The sequence below is a fragment of the Phyllobates terribilis genome, unplaced genomic scaffold, assembly GCF_046119375.1.
Source record: "Phyllobates terribilis strain yellow unplaced genomic scaffold, ASM4611937v1 Scaffold_11__3_contigs__length_659146591, whole genome shotgun sequence".
NCBI classification, from domain to species: domain Eukaryota; kingdom Metazoa; phylum Chordata; class Amphibia; order Anura; family Dendrobatidae; genus Phyllobates; species Phyllobates terribilis.
Window position 1 is genome coordinate 364,208,616 of NW_027362771.1, and position 22,559 is coordinate 364,231,174.

The following is a 22,559-nucleotide window of genomic DNA, read 5'->3' on the forward strand; positions in this document are numbered from 1 at the left end:
AAAGCACATAAGACCTCAATTTATTTTTAAAGTCAATTTCTTATCTGGTCTTTCCCTTTTGCGCTGGCAGACTTTGTACCAAATTGATGAAAATGGGCACATGTGATTCATTTTTGCATCTTTTGAGAGTAAAATGTTAGACAATGCTTTCAACAAAATTAAAAATGTTGAACATTAGTCTTTAATTGAGAAAAAATACAAAATTTGGACTCTGGTAAGGCACTCTCTTTTGTAATGGATAAAGACTGATTTTCCAAGTGAATGATGAAGGCAAGAGCCCATAGGCGGTTTAAAATGTGTCAGATGCATTTTTTCACAGGGATACGCTCTATGAATGTTATTTAATGTGCTTTTTCAATAAAAAGTGGATTTTACATTTTCTGTAGATGCTGAATCACTCGAAAGATCTACTCTTTTATAACCCTATATGAACTGTAATATCCTGGTGAATGGAGGTCACTTGTTGGTGCCTGCTGGAAAGCTACATGTTTGTAGCCCTCCAAAATAATGACACGTACCAATGTACTGCCAATCCTATAGACAATCAGTGAAGTGGAGGCGTACAGATGGGACCTTTCTGCTACTAAAATGGAGGACTCCTGAGCCTCAGTCTTGGGATCCTTAGAGTTTCGGTAGTCAGAACCCCAGTTAGCAACAACCTAATACTTATCACATGGATACAAATCAAAAAAATTGAGTCAGCACTCTAGTAATTCACATTTAAAATAATGAAATATGTAAAACACCCATGCAACAACTGAAACCTTTATCAAGCACCAAAAGAGGTTTTTTTAGCAACCACTACTTGCTTATGGTGCTACTGAATTTTCTGATACTATCCTGTGGATACTTGTTAAAATGATTAGTCCACCATAACAACCTAAGTGCAGAATTCATGAGGTATGTCTTTCAGAATTAGTTTAGCATGACCATAGACTAAGAAGTGTGATTCCTTATTGCCCAACGAGATCAGTCAGAGTTCAGGACCTCCTTCCATTAGCCAGAAGAGCCCTAAGAAATTCCAAGCCACAATGTATAACTTTTGCTTATTCATTTGAATGGGCTACTACAACCCCTGGCAAAAATTATGGAATCACAGGGCTCGGAGGATGTTCATTCAGTTGTGTAATGTTGTTGAAAAAAAGCAGATCACAGACATGGCACAAAACTAAAGTCATTTCAAATGGCAACTTTAGGGCTTTAAGAAACACTAAAAGAAATCAAGATAAAAAATGTTGTACTCAGTAAAGGTAATTTTTTTCACACCAAGCAGAGGGAAAAAATTATGGAATCATGAAAAATAAACACACAAAAGAACACTCCAATACATCACTAGTATTTTGTTGCACCACTTCTGGCTTTAATAACAGCTTGCAGTCTCTGAGACATGGACTTAATGAGTGACAAACAGTACTCTTCATCAATCTGGCTCCAACTTTCTCTGATTGCTGTTGCCAGATCAGTTTTGCAGGTTGGAGCCTTGTCATGGACCATTTTCTTCAACTTCCACCAAAGATTTTCAATTGGATTGAGATCCGGACTATTCGCAGGCCATGACATTGACTTCTTTCAAGGAATGTTTTCACAATTTTTGCTCTGTGGCAGGATGCATTATCATCTTGAAAAATTATGTCATCATCCCCAAACATCCTTTCAATTGATGGGATAAGAAAACTGTCCAAAATATCAATGTAAACTTGGGCATTTATTGAAGATGTAATGACAGCCATCTCCCCAGTGCCTTGACCTGACATGCAGCCCCATATCATCAATGACTGTGGAAATTTGCATGTTCTCTTCATGCAGTCATCTTTCTAAATTTCATTGGACCGGCACCAAACAAAAGTTCCAGCATCATCACCTTGCCCAATGCAGATTCGCGATTCATCACTGAATATGACTTTCATCCAGTCATCCACAGTCCACGATTGCTTTTCCTTAGCTCATTGTAACCTTGTTTTTTTCTGTTTAGGTGTTAATGATGGCTTATGTTTAGCTTTTCTGTATGTAAATCCCATTTCCTTTAGGCGGTTTCTTACAGTTCGGTCACAGACATTGACTCCAGTTTCCTCCCATTCGTTCCTCATTTGTTTTGTTGTGCATTTCCTGGTTTGGAGACATATTGCTTTAAGTTTCCAGGCTTGGCGCTTTGATGTCTTCCTTGGTCTACCAGTATGTTTGCCTTTAACAACCTTCCCATGTTGTTTGTATTTGGTCCAGATTTTAGACACAGCTGACTGTGAACAACCAACATCTTTTGCAACACTTTGCGATTTACCAATTTACTTCCAGTTATTTGGGTATTTTGATTGTTTTTGTTTTTTCTCTGTCTAGTGGCCTTATGTGAACATGCATTTACATTTTGCAAGCACATCAATTTACGTTTCAGTTCAGACTCCCGGGTTTTTTCTTTGCAGTTTAGTGTGCTTTAGTGCATTTAAGAGTGAGGCCGCCCTTTGAGCTGAAAGGTTCATTCTGCCTCTCAGGTCTATGTCTCTTATTACGGGTTCAGTCTCTCTGCCCTTGTCCATGTGTATGTCACTTGACAAATGGTAAGGTTTTAATATTAGAGTTAGGACTGTCCCATAAGGGTTACCGTGAAGTGGTGGGATGGCTTTTACATTATTTTGATCAAAATTATGTTAACTAAATACCCTTTATTATTTATCATTATTTTTGCACTGTGCGATTTACCCATTTACTTCCAGTTATTTGGGTATTTTGCTTGTTTTTGGTTTTTCTCTGTCTAGTGGCCTTATGTGAACATGCATTTACATTTTGCATGCACATCAATTTACGTTTCAGTTCAGACTCCCAGGTTTTTTCTTTGCAGTTTAGTATGCTTTAGTGCATTTAAGGGCGTGGCCTCCATTTGTCTGAGCTGAAAGGTTCATTCTGCCTCTCAGGTCTATGTCTCTACTACGGGTTCAGTCTCTCTGCCCTTGTCCATATGTATGTCACTTGACAAATGGTAAGGTTTTAATATTAGAGTTAGGACTGTCCCATAAGGGTTACCGTGACGTGGTGGGATGGCTTTTACATTATTTTGATCAAAATTATGTTAACTAAATACCCTTTATTATTTATCATTATTTTTGCACTGTGTGATTTAACCATTTACTTCCAGTTATTTGGGCATTTTGCTTGTTTCTGGTTTTTCTCTGTCTAGTGGCCTTATGTGAACATGCATTTACATTTTGCATGAACATCAATTTACGTTTCAGTTCAGACTCCCAGGTTTTATCTTTTGCAACATTGCATGATGATTTACCTTCTTTTAAGAGTTTGATAATCCTCTCCTTTGTTTCAATTGACATCTCTCCTGTTGGAGCCATGATTCATGTCAGTTCACTGCAACAGCTCTCCAAGGTGTGATCACTCCTTTTTAGATGCAGACTAACTAGCAGATCTAATTTGATGCGTTAGTTTTGGAAATGAAAATTTACAGGGTTGTTTCATATTTTTTTCCTCAGAATTGAGTGATTCCATAATTTTTTCCCTCTGCTTGGTCTGAAAAAAATTACCCTTACTGAGTACCACATGTTTAATCTTGATTTCTTTTAGTGTTTCTTAAAGCCCTAAAGTTGCAATTTGAAATGACTTTAGTTTTGTGCCATGTCTGTGATCTGCTTTTTTTCAACAACATTAAACAATTGAATGAACATCCTCTGAACCCAGTGATTCCATAATTTTTGCCAGGGGTTGTAGTAGCTCTGCAGCAGCCACAATGTCTAAACCACAGATGCTTCACAAAAAGTCCTTCCTTCAATACCTCTAGCACAAGCTGGGACAGGGCTATCAGCATGAAGTAAAGGCAGCACAGCAGACAGAGTTACTGATGTTAGTTACAATCAGTGGACAATAGAATAAAGCCTTGACTAGAAAGACATCACTGCTTTCCTGGCAGGAAAAAAAGGATATGATGTAAAAATATTACCCTACAAAAAATGGGCTGACTTAGATCACTCTGTAAATATTTGTTTCAGAAGTGGTTTCCCAACATGTGACGCTCCTTTAAAGAGAGATACATGCCATAATAAATATAAACCAAGGATGGACGCTTCCGTATTTCAACCTTGATAGGTGGCAAATACAGGTCATAAATAAGAAATCTGGTGGTGGGGTTATATCAAAAATGGGGGAAATGAGGGCATGTTACTCAAAACAACCAGAATAAAGCCTACATTTTTAAAAGGTAGGGCTATGTTCACACATCATGGTTTTTTCAGCGTTTTTTTTTATGCAAATTTTGAGCTGCCTTTTGCAGTACCAGCAAAGTCTATGAGAAACCAGAATTCTCTGATCACACATCATGTTTTTTTGTTGTTAAGGATTTTGTGCCTTGCATGTTTTTTTGGAAAATAGAGTATGTCACTTCTTTCAGCGTTTTTTCACCTATAAGAAGTAATGGGTGGTGAAAAAAATGCATCAAAATTTGTATCAACGTTTTTTCAACGTTTTTGATGCCAAAATAGAATGTGGTTCTTTTTTTTTACCAATTCAAGATTTTTATTAAGAGATTTTTCAAGGTAATACATCAAAGAATCATAAGCAGAAACATGTTAGATAATCAATATAACAGCTTTTCAACGAATGAAGCAGGCCTAAGACATTTAAGCCAGACATAAGTCAAAGACAGGAGGAGGAAGGGGAAAACTTGCAAGAAATCATGTGATGGACTTCAGCTCCTAGAGGAAGGGGGCCTTAAGAGGTAATACACGGCAGGTGGTACTGACAGAGAGCTAGCTTAAGATAGTCCTATATACAGGGGGATGTCAAAAAGGTCCATCTGCACGCCAATCTACCCTTTCTTCACACGAGGGAGCAATCAACGATTCCATACGTTGTTTTTTTTAACACAACTTTATGTACATGCATAAAAAGAGACAGAAGGACAGTGAAAAAAAGCAGGAAAAAACGCATCAAAAAAGTACCAAAACTGCAAGAAAAATCCTGAACAAAATGCCCTTGAAGATCAGGTTTTGCTGCAGAAAATTGACGCCAAAAAACCATGATGTGTGAACATAGCCTTAGTCTCATCTTATTTCAGAAGCGACCACATCTCAGCATCGCAATTTCCTGATTGCTCGGTGGGCACTCCTGATTCACAGGTTGGACCTGCAACTTTATCATGTTGTTGGTCCGAACTACGGGCTTCTGTTGCATCTATGGGAGGCAGCATCAGATGCACACTGGCACTCAGACTGGCCAGGATTAAGCGTTCCAGCTTCATAGGGGTGCTTACAAGCTCAATAGAAAAGAACGCTGCATGTTCAGACATGTTGATAAACTGCAGCAGTAGACTGTCCCCCAGGCAACAAGCTTTACAATAAATAAATTACTTAAGATTATTAACCCCTTCCGTTTCTGTGTTTCCATTTTTTCCTCCCCTTCTCCCAGAGCAATAGCTCTTTTATTTCTCTGTACATATTGACACGTGAGGGCTTGTTTTTTCCGGGACTAGATGTACTTTTGAATGACACCATTAATATTACCACATAGTATACTGGAAAATGGGTAAGAAATTCCAAGTGGGGTGAAATTGTGAAGAAAAAAAAAAAGCAATTATTTTTTTGGGAATTGTATTTATGGTGTACATTGTGGTTAAAATAGCCATGCAATATGATTCTCCTTATCAATATGATTACAGCGATAACCAACATGTCCAGTTTTTTTTTATTATTTTAGTAGTGAAAAAAAATCAGAAGTTTCCAAAAAAAAAAAAATTTATGTTTTGGGTTGTGTCACCATTTTCCGAGACCCTTGACAATATTATTTTTCAGCCAATGGAGCTGTGTGATGGCATATTTTTTGTGGGGCGAGACATCGTTTTTATTAATACCATGTTGGAATAGATGGGAAATTTTGATTGCTTGTTACAGCCTTTTTTGTGGAATTGCGGAGACCAAAAAAAACGTAATTTTGGCGTTCTTGAATTTTTTGGTTTACTGATCAGGTTAATTGTTTTTATATTTTGATGGATCAGACTTTTCTGAACTCAGTGATACCACATATGTGTACCTTTTTAATATCTTTATTTTCAATGGGGGAAAGGGGTCGATTTGAACATTTTAGGTTTTTTTTGCCATTTTTTTTATTTATTTTTTTTACTTTTCACAGTTATTGGTAGTCCCCTTACGGGTCTTGAAAATGCGATCGTCCCATCGCTTGTGCTGTGCATATAGCAAAAATCACTGTTTCCTTCAAAGCCCGGCCACAGGCAGGGTTTTAACGGAGCTCCATAATAACAGGCATGGGGGTCATCAGCTTACCCCCGGCTGTCATAACAACCCATCGGCGATCCGCGATGACGTCACAGGCACGCCAATGGGAGGAGAGAATGACGCACCCCCATGCCGTTGTGTATTAAATGCCACTGTCAGAGATTAACAGCGGCATTTAACAGGCTAACAATCACGGGCAGTGCACCGCTCCACCGGCAGTTGTTAGCGGCGGGTCCTGGCTGTGACACACAGCCATCACCTACAGGGTATGGAGCCCGCTCCATAAATCTGCTTCCAACTTGCGCCATACAGGTACGGCGGATGTCGTGAAGGGGTTAAAGAGTAACCATCATTTTAATCTTGATTGGAAAAATCAATAATACATACATATGGAAATAAGCAATTTTGTTATCTATCTTATCAGAGAAATCTGCTTCTTTCTCTTCCTTGACTGAACATTTATTGTCAATTCACGGCTAAAATCTGTAATCAGTGAAGACAGATTCTTACATTACTGAGATAGATGACAGTTGCTACTGATAAGATGCTACATACAAGGAGGGAGGAGGAGGAGAAGGAGGAAGAAGCTAGAGGCAGATCTTCTCCCCCTCGTCCTCTCCATAAAATGGTATAAGCACCAACTGCCATCTTCTATCTGACTAATGTAACATTCTGTCTTCATCGACTACAGATTTTACCTGTGAACTGAGAGATTTAAAAACAAAATGATCAGTTCTGGAGGAGGAAGAAGCAGATTTCTCTGATCAGATATATTACAAAGTTACTTATTTTCATATGTACTATTGATTTATAAAATAGAAATTAACACAATGATTACTCTTTAAAGACATTTTCTCATGGTCTCTCTGTAGAAGCACATTGCTTCTCTGCCTCCAGGTCTCCTGCTTGCCAGGGATGAGTTAAGTGCACTCTTGACTGCTTGACAGTCTGGATCAGCAGCATGACTGCACCGCTGCACCGAACAGTGTGTTCTTTCGATGCTGCAACTAGAAGCAGGATCACTGAATCTGGCCAGATTCAAACAGCTTCAGATCAGCCCTTACAAGCTCTATAGAAAAGTGCTTGCGTGTGTTGCGCCCTTCGCCTAGGATTCCACTTACCAGTGACAAACTGTAACAGTGGCCAGTAACCTAGGCAACAAGCAGTAAACAATAAAATTAATAATGGTTTTCCGGGCTATACCTAAATTTCTCCAGTGACTCTATCAGACTCCAGATAGCTTAATCCTGGTAGTGTGTAACGTTTGCATACTTGCAGTCATGTGCCCGACAACCATCCCCACTTCTCTTAATTGCAAACCGAGAGGAGCAGGAAAAGTTGCCAATTGGAAAATAATCACAAGCATCCAAATTGCATACCTGCAGTCATGTGACAACCCCTCGAGAAGGTAAGAGAATCTTCACAGTGTGCCTATTACATACTGCTGGAGTTGGCTATCTGCAGAACGATAGGATTTCAGAATTTCAGGTTTATAAAGGAAAAAAACCCTTAAAAAAATCCATTTGTGAGAATGATTTTTTCATAAAAGGTAAATTGCAAAAACTACTTTATTCAAATAAGCTGATTAGACATTCCCTTTAAGAGAATGATGTAAAAAATGGGAGCACTTTCAATTTAAATCTTTCTTTGAAGATGGGAGCTACCCTTTGGCTGGATTCTCTACTTGCGAAAATTGTGTTGATTCTACCTCAATGTGCAGCTTTTCTGAAGCAGAATCTGCAGTTGAATCTGTGCTTTACATGCTGATTTTAATACAGATTTGGTGCAAAATTCACCAATTTCAGTTACAAAGGAGGAATTCTGTGCTGATTCTGCATAAAGAATTTACATGTTGTGCATTTGAAAAACAATTTCCAAACTAGACTCACACAACCCCCAATCCCCGCCCACCCCCAAAAAAAAAACAAAAAAAAGCAGCAAGCAAATGAGATTAAAGCAGCACTCCCACTAACTTTATTGATTAAATGTGTGTGTATGTGCATGCAATGTAGTGTGAGTGTGTTAATATTCTCACCTACCCTGCTCTCTGGTGTCCAGCTCCATTCTTCTGCTCTTCTGAATGACGTCACCGCCCTGTAGACTGTGCCGGGCGAGCTGCGCTCTCTCTGACCCGGAAGTGACTTTTACAATGTCAGAGCAAGCCTTTATAAGCTTTCACTGTAAAAAAAAACCTTCCGGCTCACGAATAGAACATAGAATGACCCAGCTAATCTCATTTGCAGTGATGTCACTGTTAAGAGGAGCAGAATGGCACTGGACACCGGAGAGAGCAGCAGTAAGTGAGTATAATAACACAGTCACACTACAATAAATGCACATACACATATGTAATTAATAAAAAAAGATAGTGGAAATGCTTCTTTAAATTAAAATTCACCTACTTTGCTAATACTATAAATGCTATGGTTTATATGTGCGGAACATCAGCACCAAACATGTGACATGTTAACCTAGACTTTAAATGCAGTTTATAAAGGGAGCGCTGATCCCTGGCTGCTACGGACAACTTCATGTCTCAGATGCTTTTGATAAAGGCAGCACAATGGCCCAATTTATTAATATTGTCATTTTCTACCACGGTTTAATCAAGGAAGTGTGAGACTAAGATGCACCAAATTAATTATCAGGTGTGCATCTCCTAAAAAACTTGGTGCATGTTTTAATTCAGTGCTCACCTTGGGCCTGTCATACATAGTGGCTTGTGAAAGTATTCACCCCCTTGTTTTTTTTTAATCTATTTTGTTACATTATAACCTGTGTTTAAATATTTTTGTAATCCGATTTGTGTGTGATGCATCAGTACTAAATAGTCTAAATTGGTGAAGTGAGAAAAATATAGGCATAAATTAAATGTATGGGATCAAATAACTTAAAATTGGCATGCACATATGTATTCACGTTTTTTGCTATAAAGCCCTAAAAAATTCTGGTGCAAGCAATTACCTTCATAAGTCACATGCTCAGTGAAAGGAAGTCCACCTGTATACAATCTATGTCACATGGTCTGTCAGTATATACACACCTTCTCTGAAAGGCCACAGAGGCTGCAACACCATTAAACAAGAGGCACCACTAACCAAACAACACCATGAAGAACAAAGATCTTCAAACAAGTCAGGGACGTTGTTGAGAGGTACAAGTCACGGTTGGGCTATAAAAAATATATAAAATATATATATATATATCTCCTCTGATGATCCCCTGGAACACTATCAAATCCATTATCATCAAATGGAGAGAACATGGTACCACAACAAACCTGCCAAGAGAGGGCCACCCACCAATACTCTCAGCCCGGGCAAGGAAAGCATTAATCGGAGAGGCAGCACAAAGATGAAAGGTAACCCTGAAGGAGCTGCAGATTACCCAAGCAGAGACTAGAGTATCTGTCCATATGTCAATAAGCCGTACACTCATAGAGGTGGCCACTATGGAAGAGTAAGCAGAAAAAGGCCTTTACTTACACACAAAAATTGTAAGGCTCATTTTGAGTTTCTCAAAAGACATGGTCAGATGAAACTAAAATTGAACTTTTTGGCCACCAAGGTAAATTCTATGTCTGGCGCCAAACCATCACCGCTCATCACTCCCAGAACACCATCCCCACAATAAAACATGGTGGTGGCAGCATCATGCTTTGGGGATGTTTTCGGCAGCAGGGACAGGGAAAATGGTTTGAGTCGAGGGGAAGATGGATGTTGCGAAATATAGGGATATCCTTGAGCAAAACCAGTTTCAGTCTGTCAGTGATTTCAAACTAGGACGGAGGTTCACCATCCAACAAGACAATGACCCAAAGCATACTGCTAAAGCAACACTCAAGTGGTTTAAAGGGGAAACATGTAAATGTTTTGGAGTGGCCTAGTCAAAGCTCAGACCTTAATCCAATTGATAATCTGTGGTCAAACTTGAAGATTGCTGTTCACCAGAGGAAACAATCTAACTTGAAGGAGCTGGAGCAGTTTTGCCTTGAGGAATGGGCAAAATCCCAGTGGTAAGATGTGGAAAGCTCATAGTCTTATCCAAAGCAACTTGCATCTGTAATTGCCACAAAAGGAGGCTCTACAACGTACTGAATTTAGAGGGGTGAATAGTTATGCACTGATGCATAACTGGGCTGGCATAACAACTGAAAAAAAACAAGATTTATGCTCAACTTTGAGCTGCGCAAAAATTTTGCAACATTTCAAGCAGTTCTACAAGAGAAAACGTTTTAAAATTTCATGATAAATTGGGGCCAATGTGTTAGGCTGTGTTCACACTATTGTAATTCAAAAGCGAGTGTACAACATTTCAGCCATTTATTCTGACCTTCATCAGGTAAACTCCAGTTCAATTCCCCGTTCAGCGCCGTCTCCTCCTGCTTGACTGACAGCCACTATGCTGTGTGATTTCAGCCAAAGGAGTCGTCAGTCAAGCAGGAGGAGACGCCACTGGGGAATAAAGCTGCCATGACAGAGGCTTCAGATCTACAAATAGTCCTTCATCCTAATTTGCGTATTACTTTAAATGCTGATTTCTCAGTAAGAGGAAGGGACTGGACATGTAAATATATTGTTAGACTTGTATATTAAAAAGCTACATGCACAAACAAATACTTTGGAGTGTGAAATGGTGTTGACAAATTACCTTTGATGCTTAAGGCTTCCATACACATTAGACTGTTGGCTGAACCTGCGATATCAGTGGGTTTGGATGAAGTTAACCTAATGCCTATGGGGGTTAAAGAGAATCTATCACCAGGTTTTTCCTATATAATCTGAGAGCAGCATGAGGTAGAGGCAGAGACCCTGATTCTAGGGATGTCACTTGCTCAGAAACTTGCTGTAGTTTCAATACAATCAGTGCTTTATTAGCAGGAGATTATCACTGACAGACTAGGCGTCACGTGCAAACCAGTCAGGCTAATCTGATCACTGATTGGCTGCTTACTGACAATTCAGTCTACACAGCAAGAGGCCAATCAGTAGTGTGGGCGGGTTATACAGGGCTCAGCATTCTGATCACTGCAACATCAGAGAAAACAGGGATTCTATCAAAATTGCACCAAGCAGCCCAGTGACACATCGCTGTGAACAGGCTATCAGATTACATGGAAAAACCTTGTGACAGATTTCCTTTCAATCTAGATGGAACATTTAAGCTGCAGACTGTCAAATTCTGTAAAATCTGCACCAAATGCTTTGTATTTGCCACAGATTATCCCTTCGCATTTCAAAGCGAAAAGAGCACAACCTCGACAGGTTGTGCGGCATAGTGATGACATTTTGTACAATTTCATCCAAAGCGCTGCTACCGTAACACACAGCAGTCTCATCCGCAAAGTCCGAGGCCTTATTCAGATGCAGCTGTGCACACATTTGTACCTATTAGGGTTATGTGCACACGATCAGTAAACGCTGTGGATTGGATGCAGCACAAACCTCAGCGTTCTACATTACAAGCAAAGTGGATGAGATTTCAAGAAATCCCATGCCCACTATGCGTCCCTGTGCACCTGCGGACACGGACATGCGGTGCTTCTTTGCAGAAAGCAGCATGTCAATTTCTCTTGCGGAGTCGCTAGTCTCCCCAAGAGAAATGAGATCCGTGCAATGTATTGAATGCGGTGAATCTACATGGTTCAATCAATACATGCGGACTCACCTGCGTGCAGCGCTTTGGATGAAGCATAAAGGATACTGCGTTCAAAGCACTGACAGCATGAATTGTGTGCACATACCCTCATAGTCTATGGGGCCGTTCACATGTCCTTGGAGACATCCCGGATTTTGATCCAAATCACGGACCAAACTTGCCAATGAAAATTGGTTTCAACTCTTTTCATGGCCTGTTTGACTAGAGAAGCTTGAGAAACAGGTTTGTTTGTTTGTTTTTTTACAAAAGAAAAAAAAACAATGAAAAAAAAAAACACTGATGAAAATGAGATCAATAACACTGATAAAACAAATCGGCCCTTTTTCTTTTGCGAACAAGAAAAATCACTGCTGTGTGAACGAGCCCTATTGTGGTCCATCAGTGTTGTGATATTACTGTCAGACCATTACAGACGGCAATATTCTCGCCATCAGAGATGCCATCACCCGCACATTGCCCACCAGAAGTGGCGACCCCCGAGGCGTCAATGCCAGGTGGAACCTGGGGAGAGATCTAAGTGGTGTACTGTCCTAAGGTGACAATGAGAAAGCAGCGTGGGGAGGAGGCGTAACCCCGCGGATGGGGAAACACTCGGATTTACCATGTTGTGACTATATCAATCCCATTATGATAAAGATGGAGATGTGTCTTGCACTCCTCTCCTCAGGTGCTGCAGATGTGAGGACCCGGGCTGGCACCTCGGTGTGGGGTGGCACGGTGCCAGCTCTGCCTTCCTGCTGGAGAGGGTGGGACTGACTGTGTAAATCACGCATTACTATTATTATGTACAGCGGAAGATGAGCTGCGACTTATTAGGAGGCATCAACAAGAGGCGCAGGTAATGCGCCCACCGGCGGGGGAGGGGGCGCCGCCACCATCCCCCTCCTTTGTGTGGCAGCGGCACCACCATGGGCAGCGGCGGGCACCGCACAAGGCGCGCGTCAACTTAATGACAGGAAATTCGTCCGTGTGACGCTTAATAATCTGCTCTCAGCTCCTCACCCACCGCCTGCTTGTACGGGCAGCTGCAACAACACGCACGGCTCACCAAAGATGGCGCCCGACATGGCCGCTGGTCGGCAAACCATCTCTGGCGTTTACCCCACCTCCCCCTGCGATGCCTCAGCTCGGGGACTCCAGCGCAGGCCGAGTCAGGGGGACCCGGAGACGGGCGGCTGCGGCGGGGACGGAGAGAAAGCAGGCTTACCGTGGTAGCTATGGCGGCCAGCAGGGCACAATGGCTCGGGCAGATAACGCGCCGCGCCGGGGCTGCTAACGGGGAGTTCGCGTGAACTCGCTGCGGTGAATGCTGGGTAATGGTAGGTCGGACAAGGCTCTAGTGTGCTGGAGGCGCGCAGGCCGGGGAGCATGTGCTGTCCTGCCCCGGCACAGCGCCATTTGTAGGCAAGAGGCGCAGTGCGAAGGAAAGGGGAGGACACCATCGCCATGAGGAGACCACAGGCTCCATCAGCTGAGAGAGGAGCCTAATGGCGGCGGCCACACTCACAAGCAGGACACAGCACCTCTTTTTTTTTAATTGAAAACTTGAAAAAAATATATATTTTTAGCTGATGTTTTTTAGAAGAAATTTATAATTTTCAAGGTTGTTGTCAGACACATGGTTTTACCATTGGCCCGCTATGCCAGTGTGTTACCAATGGCGGCACCCTACCTCCTCATAGAGTGTAAGCTCTTGTGAGCAGGACCCTCACTCATCCTGACACATTTCACCAATTTGGGTCCGCACATGAGCCCCCTGACACTGCCGCTGAATATGCCGGTGCTATCGTAATAAAGATCGTAATTATTAGCAGCACAATTCTGTGCTGAGATTCTGGTCTTCACATTTGTAAAAATATTGACAATTGTGCGAAGATAATAAAGTAACTTTTACCTGTTAAATTCTCCAACAATGGTGGTCCCCGCTGGTCGTTGCTTACTTGCCTGTACATGTGACCACTGCATCCAATCGGTGACCCATGACCACTACCCTCAATCTCTAGAGTAACTCATGACCACTGCAGTCAATCAGTGGTGTAACCTATCACCAATACTGCTAATCACTGGTGTTACACGTGACCACTGCAGCTAATCAGTGGTGTGACCTGTGACCATTGCAGCCAATGAGTGGTCTCACACATGAGCATGGCCCTTAATTGTGTGGCCTCAATGCGTGACCCATGACCACTGCCCTCAAATGTTAGTTTGACCCACAACCACTACAGACGATCAGGTTTATGACCAATAACCACTTCATCTAATCAGTAGTGTGACCCTTGACCACTGCATCCAAGTAAACAAAGCCTGCCAGAGTGGTCACATGATAGTGGCGAGGAATTTAACAGGCAAGTCAAGTTTCTTTTAGTATTTTTCACATTTCCTGCATTGGACATTGTCAAGGTGAACATGGGGGGGGGAGTTGCACAGCTGCCACCAGTTTGTCGCTGATAACATCGGAGAGATCACACAGATCCCACCTCTGAGAGATGGGCGAGTCTGCGCCTGCTTCCACTACTAGGCCGGTTATTGGAGAACTCCCAGTGAGCGTATGGTATATACACCTCCAATTCCAACGCATGGAATATATATATACATTATACCCCGGTCACTGCCAACTCTACTTTAACTGAAGGAACTACTAGCTGCCACCACCAATCGTTTATAGAGACCGATTAGACACCCATTACAGGTAGCGTATCGCTTCAGGGATGCGGTTTATAAAGCAAGAGGAACAGTGCTATTATGTTTTATATATTTAATCCGGAAAGTTAGGCAGTGTTTATAAAAATTATACAAAACTGATACAAAATGAGAACAAAACAATATGGTAAATACAATTACATAAAATAAAAAGCAATAAAGAAAGAGAAGTACTAAACCTGATGTTGCAGGAATGGCTCTTATTTTAGGGAGGGAAGCACTCCGATTAGGGAAACGGAACACGCTCACAACGAACTGTGTCTTCCAGAAAATGAAGAACATCAGACACCCAAACTTTGTTTTTTATTAGATCAAGGTTACGTCCACATAGCTCCCCTTGGTGAGCGTGGGATGTGCTAGGCCTTTAAAGAATTATGAGATCCCCAACTTTCAGGATATCTTCGCACCTGGGGGTCCCAGGCAGTAGATATTGTTATGTTTCATATTGCAATTTTACCTTTCTATAGAGATGAAACATGGCATGGATAGCATCATCCACCGGACCAATATTAAGTTGGAGGGGTTCTGCCGGCCTTACGGTGATGTGAGTGCATTATGTTCATCCCTTTCGCTACGACGACCGTAAATATATCTCCCATAAATATTGCATCAGTGCAAATCCCAATATTAATCACTGGCTCCAAAAAGTCTGCGATCACTGCTTTGAACAGAGGACGCACTTGCATTGGAAGTATATTTCTCCACCTCTGAATATACAAATCTGAGTCTTGGCTGGTTCTCAGAGCATGTCCCTAGTCCCTACCTCAATGGAGGTTGACATGTCAACTCTTTCTCAATTCCCCAGTTCTAATTAATCCCATATGTTCAATATGAGGGTGATATGTCTCCTCTCCGGAGAGGTCCAAAAAAAGTCTCAGTTTTCTAGAATCTACAACAACAACAGCATTTGAAAAAAATCTTAGGCTGTCCCTTATATCTAAAAATGGTTTACAGAATCCATGTGTTTTCCGCCAAAATATCCCTGATTCAATAGTCTTTTTTCCTGCAATCCAGTATTCACCAATAGTAATATTGTTACACTCATGAAACGGTATTTGAACTAAGTGCATTTACCATCACAAGGCAGTCGGTGTTGTTACAGTAAAGAACCCCGTTCTGCTGTATGTTGGTGTAGAAATGATCTTTACCTTTGTTATAGTGGATGCTCCTTAGACAAAATCCTGGGTATAAATTAATTAAAAGTGTTGCTTTGGACTTACATATTGATGAGCTCTCCACTGTTAAGCAGATAAGTGATAAACTGCTTTATTCGTCAGCCGCCAGTATGTACTATGTCGGATGTGGGTGTACAAGTGCTTCTCGCTAAATTAGAATATCATCAAAAAGTTAATTTATTTCAGTTCTTCAATACAAAAAGTTAAGCTCATTTATTATATAGAGTCATTTCAAACAGAGTGATCTATTTCAAGTGTTTATTTCTGTTAATGGTGATGATTATGGCTTATAGCCAATGAAAATACGAAAGTCATTATCTCAATAAATTAGAATAATTAACAAAAAAAAACCTGCAAAGGCTTCTGATGCATTTAAAAAGGTCTCTTAGTCTGTTTCAGTAGGCTCCACAATTATGAGGAAGACTGCTGACTTGACAAATGTCCAGAAGGCAGTCATTGACACACTCCACAAGGAGAGTAAGCCACTAAAGGTCATTGCTAAAGAAGCTGGATATGGAGCCCTGTTCAGATAGACTGGAGCAGCAGCCACTGACAGTTCTCACGCTGCACTCCGCGAGAACCCGGCTGCTGTGGCAAGCGGTGACATCAGTAAGGTCACTGCAGTTCAAAGCCACTGGGTCACACACAGTACAGCAATAGGCTGCAAGCCAGACACTGTGCATTACACATGTCTGTGTGACTGGCGCCCTAAGCAAACTATCGGTGTGCATGTATAATACTACACAGCCACCCCCTCCATGAATTGGTAGGTTAGTGAGTGGCTGTCTGCATCAGTATCCTGCACATGTGCTGCCCCCGCCTTTATCATGGAGGTTTGCTGCATCCTGCAGTGCATTGGTAAATCCGACCTGGTGTTGGCAAGTCATTATCTTTTAGGCTATGTGCCCACGATGCAGAAATGCTATGGATTTTTTCCTGAGCGTTTCTGCATCTCCCTGGCAGAAAAAACGCATGCGGATTGTACATGCTTTTTCCTGCCAGGGACATGCGGATGTGAAGCGTTCTTCACATGCATTTCTGCATGCGGGTTATCAAGGGCTTACCAAGCGATTTTAGCATCACTTGGAAAGTGCTTGACAACTTGGTCACACTATATAAATCCATGCAACCGGCATAGATTTATATAGTGTGACCGTAAAGAATGGTAAAAAATAACTTACCTCCTGATGGTCCCCGGAGTCTTTATTCGATCCGTCCTGGCTTGCCGCCAGTTCACGGTACACTGAAGGACCTGCCGTCACTTGACTAAATGAAGTCAGCGCAGGTCCTTCAGTCCACCGCTATCTGCTGGCAAGTGAAGACAAGCACACTGGGGGGCCATCAGATAATATCAGTATAATATTTATTATTTATTTTATTCTTTTTTTACAGGTTCTATGGTACCCGGGTCCGGAAGGGAGTCTCCTCTTCTCCAAACCCTGGTACCATCCGCACATTGAAACGCTTGGATTCCGCATGTACAGATGCAGTGATGCATAATCCATGCGTTCCAATGCAAGTCAATCGCAGCGAAAACCCAGCGCTTCCGCAAAATAATTGGTAGTGCTGCATTTTTTTCCGCAGTGATAATCCACAACGGAAATTTCCGCAGCATGTGCACAGCACATCCGGATTATCATTGGGGAACATGGCAGGCTTTCTACCATGCGTTTTTGAAGCGGAATTGCCGCTGCGGAAACGCTTAAAAAACGCATCATGGGCACACAGCCTAACTGTGATGATTTTTGAAATGATGTCCAATGTTAACCATTTTTAATATTTAGTGTTAGGACTCGCAAGTATGAGGACCCTTAATGTTGGGTTGCGAGCTTGCATATTTTGGCCAAAATATCGACCAATTCCTCATGTGATGCATTTATCTTATACACTCTTTTTCATCTTTTTTGCACATTTTAATGCAGGATGCGGCCAGGACTCTTTAGTGTTGGCTGGGTGAATTGGGGCGTCTGTCCTGTGGGGGTGCACGTATATAGTGCTGGGCAGCCCGCCTGATCTAATAGTATGGGCGTCATCAATAGGCTGCAAGCCAGACACTGCATCACACACATCTGTGTGACTGGCGCCCTAAGCAAACTCCATCAGTGTGCATGTATAATACTACACAGCCACCCCCTCCATGAATTGGTAGGTTAGTGAGTGGCTGTCTGCATCAGTATCATGCACATGTGCTGCCCCCCGCCTTTATCATGGAGGTTTGCTGCATCGTGCAGTGCATTGGTAATCTGACCTGGTGTTGGTAAGGCATTATCTTTTAGTGTGATGTTTTTTGAAATGATGTCCAATGTTAACCATTTTTAATGTTTAGTGTTAGGACTCGCAAGTATGAGGACCCTTGACATTGGGTTGCGAGCTTGCGTATTTTGGCCAAAATATCGACCAATACCTCATATGGTGTATTTATCTTATACACTATTTTTAATCTTTTTTGCACATTTTTAGCTGTGTGTAAGTGTCTCCAGTACATGTGAAAACTGTCACCACACATACTGTAGACACTGACATGTGAAGGGGGCCTAAGGTGAATCCCCACCCTCCCCCAAACTACTTATATGAGTATGCAGGGCTTTTATATATAAATCCATGGACACCTTTATATCTTCTCCCTGCTGCTGCATTCATGAGTAATTAGCTTTGTAATACATATGCAAATGAGGTGTTAAGTGCTCTTGGCCTAACAGAGCACTTAAGTAATCATTGCCTTGCCTCCCAAGGTTGTTTCTTCGCTCAGGAGCAAGTTTTTTAGCTTGATTGATAGTTCACTGCTAGTGTGAGGTCAGATGCCAGGCAAAGAAATGGAACAGAAAGTTATCAGTCAAGCTAAAGAGACTGGTGCTGGGCGGGAAAGCAACCTTGAGACAAAGGTCAGCTTAATGCTGTGTCATACCTAGAGCACTTAATACCTCATTTGCATATGATTCAAAATGCTAATTATTTGGGAATGCGCAGCAGAAAAATTTTGAAACAAATTTCCAAAAAAACTATATGGTGTAAAAAAGTTTCATGAATTGTCCTGATCTTAAACCAGGCAAATCATTAGATAAATCTATAGTGGATACAGTGAAAGGTTTTTACAATACTGATGACGTGAGCTGAATTATACCTGGCAAGAAACACTGCGTGTCTATGAAAGTGAACTGTAAGAAACCTAATGTCTATAAGAGGCTGGTTCTTCCCAATTTAAAAGAGACCTATGAATTATTTTTTTTTAAATTCAACTTCTGCCAAAATAGGATTTTCAAAAATGTGCTGCCCTGCGACCTAAGAATTGTGTCCTGGCTGGTGGTAGTGGTGCACAGAAAGTATGCGTATGGACAGCCCACCAGAACACTAAGCTTATGATTGAAGGAATTAAGCTGAAAGATTCAGTTTTGAGTCCAACCTTGGTGATTATTATTATTATTATTATTTATTATTATAGCGCCATTTATTCCATGGCGCTTTACATGTGATAGGGATATACATAACAAAAGCATTTACATAATCTTAACAAAACGAGTCAGCGACTGGTACAGGAGGAGCGAGGACCCTGCCCGCGAGGGCTCACAGTCTACAAGGGATGGGTGAGGATACATTAGGTGAGGGTAGAGCTGGTCGTGCAGTGGTGTTTACTGCAGGTTGTATTACAAAGTTGTATTACTGCAGGATTACAAAGTATGTGTCTCAAATAATGTATTCAGAAAAGAGTTCAAACTGTTATCTAAATATCTGCAAAAAATGTCCTCCAGTAATGGCTCTCTAAGAAAAATATTAAATCATTTCGAAGAGGCTATGGTAGATAGTATAACTTATAGACAGTGGATATCTGGTGACGGATTGACTTTTGACCAAGGCTGTGGAGTCGGTAAGCCAAACCACCGACTCCGACTCCTCAATTTTCCTGACTCCGACTCCGCAGTACTGGTTAGTACTGAGCATGTACATAAAGTGCAGCACAAATTTATCTCAACTAAAATCCTAGATACTTAAGATCTGGAACAGAACAGACATTTATAGGACATTTCATAAATTTCCCAAATTCTTATGAAAACATTTACAGCACATACTGCATTGTACTAATGAACCCAATTTATTATATATTTTAGGAGTCGGAGTTAGTCCATTTTATACCGACTCCACAAAAATGGACACCGACTTCAACTCCACAGCCCTGCTTTTGACACTGTTTCTAAAAGTGAAGACTTTGTAGAACATTTTTGTGACCAGCTGATAGTCCTTAAAGTGTTAGTCTGAAACCCAAAAGCAAATTTTAATTAATAAATCTTTAAAAACTAATAATTTTTGTAATTCAAGTCATGGTAAAATTCCCTACCATTCACTCTGCACTGCAGCTTGGGGTTCTGTTTATATTACCCCCTTCCTATGACGATTCGTTTGAGAATCCCAGTGCATGATAGGACACTCAGACGAATCGTCATCTGCTGGCTGAAACTGCTGTCACTTCCCTTCACACCCTGAAACGAAGCGTCATCGAAGGGGAGGAGGCAGGGATATCCCGACACTCCCCTTGATTTGTTTGCTGCCCTGAAACAAAGTGTCATCAGTTCCGCTAATGTCAGGGGCTAGTCCCTGCCGTGTCTCCTTTGTGCAATGTCTCCTCCAGCGCCCTGTGCGATGAGCGCAGAGTCCGGTCTGTTCTCTGCTTAGCTGAATAATAATAAGCCGGTCCTGCTTACAGTCAGAAATAAAATACAAAAATGTAATTATGATATCTGGGTGCTTACTTCACAATTCAATAGCTGTTCATTTGTTCCAAAAAAAAATTGATTTCAGTGATAAAACTGACATCCTACAAAGCTTGAGCACGGTCTACTAATTCTCGGATGGCTCTTCTGCACAGTATAAAAATAGGAAAAACTTTATAAATGTATGCCATCACAAGAAGGATTTTGGAGTGGAAAGTGAATGGCACTTTTTTTTGCCACAGCTCATGGTAAAGGTGTATGTGATGGTTTAGGAGGCCCCGTGAAACGCCTTGCAGCTCGAGCTAGCCTCCAGAGGCCATATTCACAATAAATCTTAACTCCCTTGCAACTTTTCAACTGGAGTGAGAAAAATATTCCTAACATCCAGCTCATGTACTGTACAAAGCAGGACTATGAAGAAGAGGAGAGTTTGTTATAACATCTGTTTCTGGAAGCAGAACCCATCACAGGAACTCGGCAATACCACACTTTCATTCCCTGCAGTGAAACAGAAATAAAAACAAGGATTTAAGATTCAGCAACGAGAGTGAAGTCCATGAACTGATTGAAGGTGGCACAAGATTGGCAATGGATGACATAACTGACTATGTGACCTGTGAATATGATCGGTAGTGTTGAGCATTCCGATACTGAAATATCGGGTATCGGCCGATATTCACTGTATCGGAATTCCGATACTTAATTCCGATACTTTTATAATATCGAATACCGGAATCGGAAGTTCCCATAATGCCTGCGCTCTGCAGTGTCTCTGAAGGATGACAAGCTGGATGGCAGCGCTCAGCTGCGATCCAGCTTGTCATCAGAATGCCATCCCAGCGTGGGAGAATTCTCCTGATTGTTTAAAAGCCGGCGCGCGGTAAAAAGCCGCCGGCTTTTAAACAATCACGCAGCCCCATACTGCTTCCCCGCAGCCTCCCACCCCGATCCTCCGCTCCCCTCGCCACCTCCCATCCCGATCGTAAATTAGGACCGGGCGGGGAGCGCAGCACCAAGGAGCGAAGGACCCGGGCGGGGAAGCCGGCAGTGAAAAGACTTCACCGCCGGCTTTCCCGTTCTGTGCTGCGCTTTCCCGCCGGTTATTTCAAATGAACAGCTGAGGTATCAGGTGATGCCGATCAGCTGTTCATTTGAAGTAGCCGCGGTGCCCTTAGAGGGTTCATGTGAGTTCATGCTTGACTGCATGAACTCACATCAACTTTCCCACGGCCGCACAGGTCAGCCTCACCTCCCAGACCCGTCATGATTAGTGTGTGCGGGGTGTGTGTGTGTGCGGGGTGTGTGTGTGCGGGGTGTGTGTGTGTGCGGGGTGTGTGTGTGTGCGGGGTGTGTGTGTGTGCGGGGTGTGTGTGTGTGCGGGGTGTGTGTGCGGGTGTGTGTGCGGGGTGTGTGTGTGCGGGTGTGTGTGCGGGCAGACATAGGCCGATGTGACACTACTACTCCCATCGGCCTATGTCTGTCCCCCGTCCACTCCTGCCAGCAGGATCAGCTCAATGGGAGCAGTAGTTCCCATCAGACTGATCCTGCTATTTAAATTGCCCTACTGTGTCCCCAATAAATGTTAAATACACGTCATTGGTGGCCAGTGGTTACCTAAAAGAAATTAGTTCATACATTACCTGTCCCCGCCGATCGCCACCTAAAATAAAGTAAAAAATAAAAAACTACACCTATACTCACCAAGACACCTAATTCCCCGAAGCCATCGATCTCCTGTAATAAAATATAAAATAATAAACCACAACCTTATCCTTACCCCTCCGTAGTAGTCCACGAGTGTCCCACGAAGATCTCCAGTTCAGAGCAGCCACATAGAATGTGACCGCTCTGAACCGCTGCCGCCGCTAGAATGACGGGGCCGTAAGGGTTCACCGGAGTTCAGGCAGCGCTGCTCCGGTTAGCTCCTTTACGGCACTGCTGTATCGTGAGAAATTCCCACGGTACAGCACTGCCGTAAAGGAGGTCTCCGGAGCTGCGCTGCCTGAATGCACTCCGGTGACCTCAGTCAGTGGCTCCCGCTGCCGGGAGCGGACGTGTTCCCGGCAGCCTGAGCTTACAGCAGCCATGCACAGCTGTCA

The 22,559-nt window shown here is 42.3% G+C and overlaps 1 protein-coding gene across 6 annotated transcripts in view; it reads right to left on the reverse strand.

Moving 5' to 3' along the window:
• ZNF280D (zinc finger protein 280D) overlaps positions 1 to 13,364 on the reverse strand; it is a 99,816-nt gene extending 86,452 nt beyond the window's left edge. For 2 of the 6 annotated variants that reach the window (XM_073652924.1, XM_073652920.1), the window contains exon 1: positions 13,090 to 13,363. The gene's annotated coding sequence lies outside the window, so the exon portion shown is untranslated. Of the gene's footprint in view, positions 1 to 12,483; positions 12,614 to 12,884; positions 12,995 to 13,089 lie in introns of those variants that run through there. The other 4 variants (XM_073652925.1, XM_073652922.1, XM_073652921.1 and 1 more) reach the window with 4 other exon arrangements.
• Positions 13,365 to 22,559: the final 9,195 nt, after the last annotated feature.